This window comes from Podarcis muralis, chromosome 1 (genome assembly GCF_964188315.1).
Source record: "Podarcis muralis chromosome 1, rPodMur119.hap1.1, whole genome shotgun sequence".
Taxonomy (NCBI): domain Eukaryota; kingdom Metazoa; phylum Chordata; class Lepidosauria; order Squamata; family Lacertidae; genus Podarcis; species Podarcis muralis.
Genome location: NC_135655.1, coordinates 81,760,347 through 81,770,199, shown reverse-complemented (window position 1 = coordinate 81,770,199; position 9,853 = coordinate 81,760,347). Strand labels below are relative to the sequence as shown.

The following is a 9,853-nucleotide window of genomic DNA, read 5'->3' as shown; positions in this document are numbered from 1 at the left end:
TGTGTTAGATCCATATTTAACCACCAAGGTTGTTATGTGTAGACTCAGCTAGATTGCTCCTGCTTCTTGCTGTTCGTATTCTGGCTGAAACAAAAATTGATGTCATACAAACAAGATGATTTGGGATGGAGCCATTGCTCCATGGTACAGCACTTCCTTTACACACAAAACGTCCCAGGTTCCTGGATCCTGTTAAAAGGCTCTGTAGTAGCAGATGGTGTAGCAGCCAATCCTAGTAGACTATACAGAAGTAGGTGGACAAATAGTCTGACTTGGTACAAGGCAGTTCACCTTGTTTATATGGGTTGCAGCTAGAGTCTAGCTTCGTTGCTTTGTGTGTAACTGAAGCTCACAGGGTGACCTTGGGCCAGTCACCATCTCTTAGCCTAATCTACCTCACAGGGTGAGGATGAAATGGGGAGGAGGAGAACCATGTACACCACCTTGAGCAACTTGGAAGAAAAAAGGTGGTATATAAAAGTACAGTGGTACCTTGGGTTAAGTACTTAATTCGTTCCAGAGGTCTGTTCTTAACCTGAAACACCACTTTAGCCAATGGGGCCTCCTGCTGCCGCCGTGCCGCCGGAGCATGATTTCTGTTCTCATCCTGAAGCAAAGTTCTTAACCGGAGGTACTATTTCTGGGATAGCGGAGTCTGTAACCTGAAGCGTATGTAACCCGAGGTACCACTGTAATAAATTAGAAAAAATTAAATAAATAAACCGAATATTTGTTTCCTTTGCACCCACATGTGTACATATATACTGTATGTAATCTGCTAGCAGAGGATATAATGTCATGCATTTGATGAAGTGGATCCAGGTTCCTGAAATCTTATGCCATAATATACTTGTTAGTGTTTTAGATGCTACATGACTCATTTCTTTTTTGCCTTTCTCTTTTTCGTTGAAAGTATTTATGTGCAGCGCACTCTGTGACCACACAAGCCTGGCAAAAACTCTGTTGACAAGGTTTGAAGAAAATAAAGCACTGTGGTAATGCATCAAGACAGCCATTTTTGTTACAGGATAAGCTAATATTCATTTCTAATTCAGTAGCAGTTTCGAGAATCAGATGCATAAGTGATGCAAACCTTAGAGACCATACAATGCAAGACAAACCTGAAACACATTGTAGTCCTTAGATTTCCACCCACCCCTTGACATTCACCACAATACATGGTGCCACAATGCCAAAGAAGGAAACAATGATGTTATCCCAGGATTCATATTTATCTCATCATAAGTATACCATTGCCAAAGACCTGAACACTATGTATTCAGAAAAAGACCTGTACTGTACTTGGTTGCTCACCTGAGGACATATTTACACCATTGGCTTAACTGACTTAAACAAGACAGCCATTCATAGTGAAAGTGGTGTGGAACTCTGATGACATTCTTTGCATTTGTGGGTTGAATTCACACTTGCTTTCAGATGATTTCTGGCCATTTTCAGATGACACAGTTGTAACATGGAAGCCTGCTCCACTGAGCTGGGAAATCTAGATTGGGCAAATTGCAGTCATTTATTTCCATTCATGGCTTGCAGTGAGATTTGAGCGCCGACAGCTGCCAAGCTTTTAGGTGAATTGTATGAAGTGTGTCACTAGAGCTATTTTCATCAAGGCTGAATTCTGACACCCAAGTGACAAATTGGCTCGGTTTTCTTTCCAGCTCCTTGGAATCTTGTCTGCTTGGGGGCCAAAGCAGTGCAAGCGGTGATGTTTCTTGAGGCATTTTTCAACACTTTGGCAGGAGTCAACTCTTTGCTACATGGTTATATTTAACCATGCAGCAGTTTGCTTCTTTTTATGTTTGGAAACAAATTTGAACCCACCCTTGTGTAGCCTTGTTATGCAAGCAGTGAATAAAGCAACTTCTGCCATGAGCCAACAATGTCTCCTGCCTTGATGGGACACTCCTTCTTGATCACTTTGGTTACTCTCCATTTACAGTACTTAGGAAAACAAACAGGCATGGTGGAAAAGGGAGGAGGCCTAACATAGATCACACAGCAAATCAGTCAGACAGAACATGAGCAGCTTTTCTAACCACTGGGTCATTTTACCACTAGGGTAGTAACTTGGATAAATTAGCAGTGGGAAGCCTCAAGGCATCAGAAAGACCAGTAAAAAGAACATGATTGGGTGGAAGATGGTCGGGACCACCTCGGTGTGTCCACCATCTGTCTTGTACAATTCTCCTGTGCCTTTATTAGCTATTGGATATACAGCACTGGTCACAAGTGAGTCTTCTTCTGCCCTGACAGATTTCCCAGACATATCATACACTCACAAACACGGTTTGTGAACCAGGATAAAACAAAAAGCTTCATAATACACTACCAAATCTGCCAGTCCTATTGCAGGTTACAAAGGGCCATGTGATATTTAAATGTAGGACTGTCTGCTCTTTGAAGCCCGGTCCAATTCTTCCTTCTCACTATACACACACCCCTTCCTGCTCCTGTTACAGCCCTGGTTAAGGGGCCCATTCAGTCTCTATTTGGCCACAAGAGGTCAGAGCTGCTTCAGAAATGAAAATATGTGGTGGGAAGAGTGTTTACTTGAGTGGATTGAGTGGGTTTTGTGATGAAGAGGTTAATCCCATAGTTTTCACCAGGTTTTCACTGTCACCCTAGGAAGACATTTTAAAACAGGCTTAGAAAGGATAAAGTCCTTGGCAAACAAGGCGTTCGAACCATGGGTTTCTCCCAACCGAGAACTATCGCAGTTTAGTTCCCATAGCAATGTTTATAGGAAACATGCTCTGTCAGGCTGTGAAAGATGCAAAAAAGGACAGTGACAATATTTGTGTAGCTTGTGTTGCCAGCAAAACATTATTTAGGTCTCTGTCATTGAGGAAGATCTTTCCCAGAGGAAGCTGGACTGACACAGACTGGGATTCTGTTCCTAGGGACTGCTCAGGTCAGAATATTAACATGCTTTGGGGTCTTGTCCCTAGGCTATTAGTAAATTTTCTATATGGTTAAGTACTAGCTATATAATCTGTCCCTTTATGGAAATAAGGTTGCAACCCTAAATAAATTTGCCAGTCATTAAATTCTGTTGAATTCAGTGGCATTTCTGACCAGTTTTTTTTTTTGGGGGGGGGGGGTAGGTTCAGACCACAAGGCTTGCTTGCCCTTACTTCTTAGAAGAGTGGGTGCTTCCAACATCCCACATGCTACACAGACATATGAGAACTTTGCTCTCATATCACAGCAAAATACTGATGTCTTGAAAGACCTACATTGGCTCCCAGTACGTTTCCGAGCACAATTCAAAGTGTTGGTGCTGACCTTTAAAGCCCTAAAAGGCCTTGGTCCAGTATATCTGAAGGAGCGTCTCCACCCCCATTGTTCTGCCCTGACACTGAGGTCCAGTTCCGAGGGCCTTCTGGCGGTTCCCTCACTGCGAGAGGCCAAGTTACAGGGAACCAGGCAGAGGGCCATCTCGGTAGTGGTGCCCGCCCTGTGGAACGCCCTCCCATCAGATGTCAAAGCGATAAACATCTACCTGACATTCAGAAGACATCGGAAGGCAGCCCTGTTCAGGGAAGTTTTTAATATGTGACATTTTAGTGTATCTTTCATCTTTGTTGGAAGCCGCCCAGAGTGGCTGGGGAAACCCAGCCAGATGGGCGGGGTACAAATAATAAATAGTTATTATTATTATTATTATTATTATTATTATTATTATTATTTATTTATTTATTTATTTATTTATTTATTTATTTATTTATTATTTCTTGTGCCCAGCCAGTTTAGGACCTATACAAGTCTCACCCCATCTCAAGGATGAACACCTTGGCCCAGATGGAAATGTGCCTTTATGAAGCTGCTATATCTCAGCTTGCCTCCAAACATTCTGCTCCTGTAGAATTTCCTCACCTTCCCAGGACAGAGACAGTCCTAGGGCCTTGCTGTGGGAACAATATACGTAATAAAGTATCAGAGAGTGGGAAAATGAGGCATAAAGAAGCACCCTGTTCCAGCCTTCTTCCAGGCCCAGATATGAAAACAGAACCTAGATTTCTGTTCTTATTTATTTAGGTTTCGACAGCATGGTACAAATTTCAATTCTAATTTCAGCCAGTGCATTGCAACTTTTTTTTTTTTAAGGAACCAGAAAATTAGAAATTTATTTATTTGGTTTTTCAGATTAAAATTTTACAGTCACATATCCAACATACAACATAAAAACAAGATTCCAAGGAATCTCTTGGACTTCCTACTGTTAATCATTTTTTCCTGCATCTTTTATAATAATCCAAATCTTTTATCACTCCATTGTATCCAAAATTCACCATTAAACTACAAGTGATATTCCAATCCTACTAATGATTTTAACTGTTTACAGTTGTCTTTAAGAGAAGTTATAAATTTTCCCCATTCCTTATTAAAAATGTTGGTCTTCCTGATTCTCATTTGTTTCATGCATGCTCTCTTCAAAGTATTGTTTCCTTCTTTTCTGCTGGCTCCATTTCTTTTCATCTGAGTGGTCTCTGAATCCCTCTCTTCCGCCTTTCATCTAAATGCCTCATGCTTCATAAAGAGTAGCCCTGTTGCTAAGAGCTCCAGGACTTTTGCCACCAATGAAATACATCTCGTTCCCAATGTACCTCCACGTGGGCAATGCCTCAAGGCGTCGGGTCTCTAGCGGACATTTTGCTAGACAGCACTCTCCCCTATAGGGGAGAAAAATGTTTCCTGTAGTTCTCTTCACTAAGAGGCTCAGAGGCTGCTGGGAGAACTGATTTCTCTTCACCTTGCCCTGGCTCCATCTGCCCCTTCTGAGAAGTGGGAGCTGTGATTGAAAGAGGCACCTGTTGGCTTCCTGATAAAAATAGGAGCGTCCAGTTACCCATCACAGTAGGGAGGGTGGGTGTATCAACAGAGTAGTAAACAATGAGAAAAGGCACAGCATGCACAGTGGTGGGGGGAAGAGAGGCTGAGAGGAGGCCAGGAGGAGGAAGCAGGAGAAGGAGAGAGCAAGGGGGAGACTGAGCAGAAGACCAGCCGCTTGGTAGGTGCAACCTCATTTCCAAAGCCCCCTCTTTTCCCAGCAGCCCACTGTAGGGGTTCAGTACTCGAAAAGAACTGTTTGTGTGCATGTGTCTAGATAAGTGTTCATTCTGCAAACATGCCGGGATGGCCAAATGGTGGCTCTGGAGCCATAGTCAGGTCCCAAGTACAGCTCCTGGACACTCAAGAGAAAATGATAGAGGTGGAAGGAAAGTCCGCCCTGTGCATTGCTCTCCTGTTCATTCAGGGCCCAAGGAGCAGAAACAGCCACAAAAAGTGAGGCAAAGTAGGGCTACAGATGAGGCTGTGTGGGGCTACTTAGCATCTCTGCAATATGGGCCCTTCTTCAGGTGTGGAAGGGGCCTTTTCAGCGGTGACTCCCTCACTGGAATAGGCTCCCAAAAAGAGGCTTACCTGGTGTCTATGCTGATGCTATTTGGTTGCCAAAGACCTTTCTATGTCCGTAGGCTTTTTAATATAACCTATTTTTACCTCTACTGCTCTTCTTTATTTATTTAATGTCTACATCACCTGCTTCTTCCCTGGATCTCAAGGTGGTGTACATGGTTCTCCCCGCACCCCATTTCACCCTCACAACAACCCTGTGAGGCAGGTTAGGTTAAGAGATGGTGACTGGCTGAGTGGCGATTTGAACCCTGGTCTCCCAGTTCACAGTCCCACAATCTGAACATTACGACACTTCTACAGATTGCTTTTATGATGCTCTTTTAAACCCTGTTGTCTTCAGTGCTTTGTCTTAAATCGGGAGTCAATGAAAGACTGGGTAGGTTTCCCTAAAACGAATATTAGAGTTGTCTCATATTTTATGGTTCTGTTTCTTCACCTTCTGAATTTTTGCCTGTCACAGTTGAAAGTGGTTTCTGGTGGAAAGATGCAGTAATGTGCAATACTGTACCTGCTGAATTTCTGACTGTTGCACAGTGGGTTCAAGCAGGGGTAGCCAATATGGGGCCTGCCAGTCATTGTTGCCCCCCCCCCTCAACTCCCATCATCCTTGACCATTGGCAGTGTTGGCTGAGGCTGGTGGGAGCTGGCTCTCAGGATAGGGTTTTTGGTGAGTGGCTCTGGTTTAAACATATTGGCCACAGTGCCCTAAACCATTATTTGATTCCAAATGCACATATGCTGGCAAGCCAAGAAAATTCCATTATCATTATTTGTATGTATTGGGAAGTAAGGTACTTGGAGACAGCCTGCTTCCAGACAGAGGCTTAATTTGCAAACGAGACACTGAGATATTGCAAATGGGATATTGGCAACAGAGCTGGGGTTTCGGGTTGTTATTTATTTATTTATTTATTTATTTATTTATTTACCAGCTTTTCCCTGGGAGAGGTAACTTCAGATGAAATGGGAGATATAGGCTGGCACTTTAATGGCAACGAATTGGCTGCTAAGACCCTGCATGCATGAAGAACAGTGATCCCACAATAAACCCTGTCTGGAAACACCCTCCCACTGTATTCATTGGGGCTTACTCTCAGGAAAGTGCGTATTATTCAGCCTACATGATCTGCCTCCAACTATCTGGTAGTACAAGGAGCTGAGCTTGAATAAATCTCAACAAGCCGACTAGTTTTCTTATGCCTCCAATAATCCATTTCAAAATCTTGGAAGACGTACAGTCACCCACCACCTTTGTGCACCTATATTCTCAGGGGAAAGATGAGCAGAGATGCCAAAGCTCCTCAGGCTCAATCTGGTTATGAACATAAGAAAAGCCCTGGTGGATCAGGCCCATGGCCCAACTAGTCCAGCATCCTGTCCTCACAGTGGCCAACCAGATGCCTGTGGGGAGCCTACAAGCAGGATATGAGCATAACAGCACTGTCCCCCCCCCCCTGTGGTTTCCAGCCACTGGTACCCAGAAGGATGCTGCCTCTGATTGCGGAGGCAGACCATGAATGAGGCAAAACCAAAGAGGCTTCCTTTTGTATATATGGCCAATGGCCAAAGGCCACGTCAAACTTTGCTCCCTTGCTTCCTGAGCATCCAGGGCAGTCTGTGAATTGGGTAAGGCTCAGTGGTAGGTCAAATGTATTATGTGCGAAAAGTCCCAGGTTTTACTCCCAGAATCTCCTGGTTAGGCTGCCCAGGCGAAAAAGAGGTAATTCAGCAGGTATAGTTACAGAAATTTCCTCTTTCACACTACTATTCCCCTGGCTTCTTTTTCATCTAGTCACTCGACTCCAGGAAGAGCTGGAAAAGACCTCTATCTAAAACCTTGGAAGACCATTGGCTTGACTGGTGTAAGGGATCTTCCTTTATTCCTAATGAGCAGTTTAATTTGATGGAAGGAGTTTTAGGAGGGTCTTTGTGAAGACCGGTTTCTTTTCAGCTTTACAGATTGGGAAAACAGCTGAGGCAAAATTCAAGGCAAAATTGATGCAGAGCCCCATAATTCCTGAGCTCACCCCATTATCCATTAGTCAGCTCAAACAACAGCTAATAATCCTATTTCCTTCAATTCTAGGAAAACCTTCGTATGCATTGTGACTGGTCAGCCATACTAGTTTGAAGGGTTCCTTTCTTCAGTGAAGTGTTCATTTTATCCACCCAAAGTTGCTCCCATCACTCAGTCATGCCACCACTGAGCACCTCTGAGGGGAAAACAATGCTTGTATAGTATTCGCAGTCGGTCTAGTTCAGCAGATTCCCATGTCTGAAGAACACCAAACAATTTCAGACAAAGCAAGGATGGAAAGTGGTCATCACTGTCTCTTGTGGGAGTAAATTCCATAGTTTTAACAATCAACTGTGGGAAGATGTACTTCCTTTTGTCTATCCTGAATCTCACAACATCCAGGTGCTAGTGTTATGAGAGAGAAAAACGTTTCTCTGTCCACTTTTTTGCACTGTGCATAATTTTGCACACCTCTAGCATGTTACTCGCCTTTTCTGTAAACCCAAAAGCCCCAAATGTTGTCATCTTTCTTCATAGATGAGTTGTTCCATCCCCTTAGGTGTTTTGCTGGGATCCTGCACAAGGTCCCAGGTTCAATCCCTGGCATCACTGGGCAGGACTGGTAGATCCCAGTCTGAAATCCCGAAGAGTCGCTTACAGTCAGTGTCAACAACACTAAGCTAGGTTGGCCAATGGTGTGATTCAGTATAAGGCAGCTTCCTAAGTTGCCATAGTGTGAGAATTTAGGGTGCCAATGAATTGTGTAGGTGCCTGTAGGAAATCCAAGAATGGAATAGCAACCGGTGGGTGAGGATAAGCCTGAGGGACATTTGTAGGGACATGAGATCACAGCAGGGGCTGACCAGGAAGGACTGGAGGGGTGCAGGCGATTGCTTCTGCATAACTGCTCAGAGGTCTTGATACTGCAGCTGCCAATACAGCTTTATTGGATAAATTGCACAGTCTTAGCTGGCAGCAGAGCTGCCTTTCCCCTCTAGTCCTTGTTTCCTGTATAAGAGCTTCCTTCGCTGAAAGTGTCAGAATGCTTCCTAGAGTCTCTCTCTGCATAGGGCTCTGACAGGCCTTGCTGTGCTAACAGCACAGCAGAAGTGTTAAGAACTGGGGTCGGTGTTCAAACCCTTTAAGCGTGGGCTGCACTGACAACGAAGCAGCGTTAATGACAAGAGTGTTTATTTGAGGAGTGATGAAAACAAATTGTCAGTAAACTGAAGTCTGGGGTGAATGTGATTCAACCCAGCAATCTAAATGCATTCCCAGCCAGCTAATTCCATCCATATTCTCCCTCTCCCTCTCCCTCTCCCTCTCCCTCTCCCTCTCCCTCTCCCTCTCCCTCTCTCTCTCTCTCTCTCTCTCTCTCTCTCTCTCTCTCTCTCTCTCACACACACACACACACACACACACAATATGTCAATATTCCCACCCATACCCCAACTGCCATTTAGTGCTCCCTTCAACTCCCTACCCCCTCCCCTCCCCTATAAACACAAACCCCAAACATGGTTCCTTAACAGCACTGTAAGATGGCACAAGAGCTACAGAAGAGTGATAAGAATGTGTGGCCTCCTTAACTGAAAGAGCCCATTCATTTTCAGTGCAATCCTACAAATGGATAGTGCTTAGTGGTATAATGGTGTTGGACTAGGACCTGGGAGACCAGGGCTCAAATCCCCACTCGGCTGTGAAGCTCCCTGGGTGACCTTGGGCCAGTCACTCGTTCAATCTCAGCCTTGTCTACCTCACAGGGCTGTTGTAAGGATAAAATGGGGAGGGGTATATGGAGCTTCCTGGAGGAGAGGTGGGATATGAATGTAATAAATAAATACATAATCCCAAGTCCCACAGAGTTCAATGGGACTTATTCCTGGGTAAGAACATGTAGGATCATTGCCTTAGGAAGACTGAGCCGCTCTTTGCTCAGATGTTCTGGGCATCCTGACCTCTTGACTGTATCTGAAAAAGTCAGAGGGGTATTTTTAGCAGGTGACAGCGCAGCTCACCTGCCCCTTCTCCCTATAATTGCCTCTTGCACGTTACATCCCCGAATCACTGGCTGCTCCTGGCGTTTGTCAGCAGGTTTTATTTAAAGATGATTTACTAAGTGACAAGGAAGGAGTGGGTAGGGGCTTACCCCTGCCTCCTCCCCTTAAAGGATCTATGAAGTTCTACTTCAGATAGGTGGCTGCTGTTTTGCAGGGCTGACCAAAGAGTAAGGTGGCTGCCTGAGGCAGCTGATTTGGGGTGTTATTATGAATGGGCAGCACATTTTTAGTTACTTAATTTATTGTAATATATTTTCTGCCTGGGAGGGGTGCTCAGAGGATTTGCTGCCCCACATGCTTAATAATAATAATAATAATAATAATAATAATAATAATAATA

General features: G+C 44.2%; 1 protein-coding gene across 3 annotated transcripts in view; it reads left to right on the top strand.

Moving 5' to 3' along the window:
* Positions 1-9,853, top strand: part of SMTNL1 (smoothelin like 1) — a 29,777-nt gene that overhangs the window by 6,457 nt on the left and 13,467 nt on the right. Inside the window, exon 1 of one of the 3 annotated variants that reach the window (XM_077933034.1) lies at positions 2,784-2,929. The exons of 1 other annotated variant lie outside the window; for it this stretch is intronic. The gene's annotated coding sequence lies outside the window, so the exon portion shown is untranslated. Of the gene's footprint in view, positions 1-2,783; positions 2,930-4,901; positions 5,030-9,853 lie in introns of those variants that run through there. One more of the 3 variants, XM_028738520.2, reaches the window with a different exon arrangement.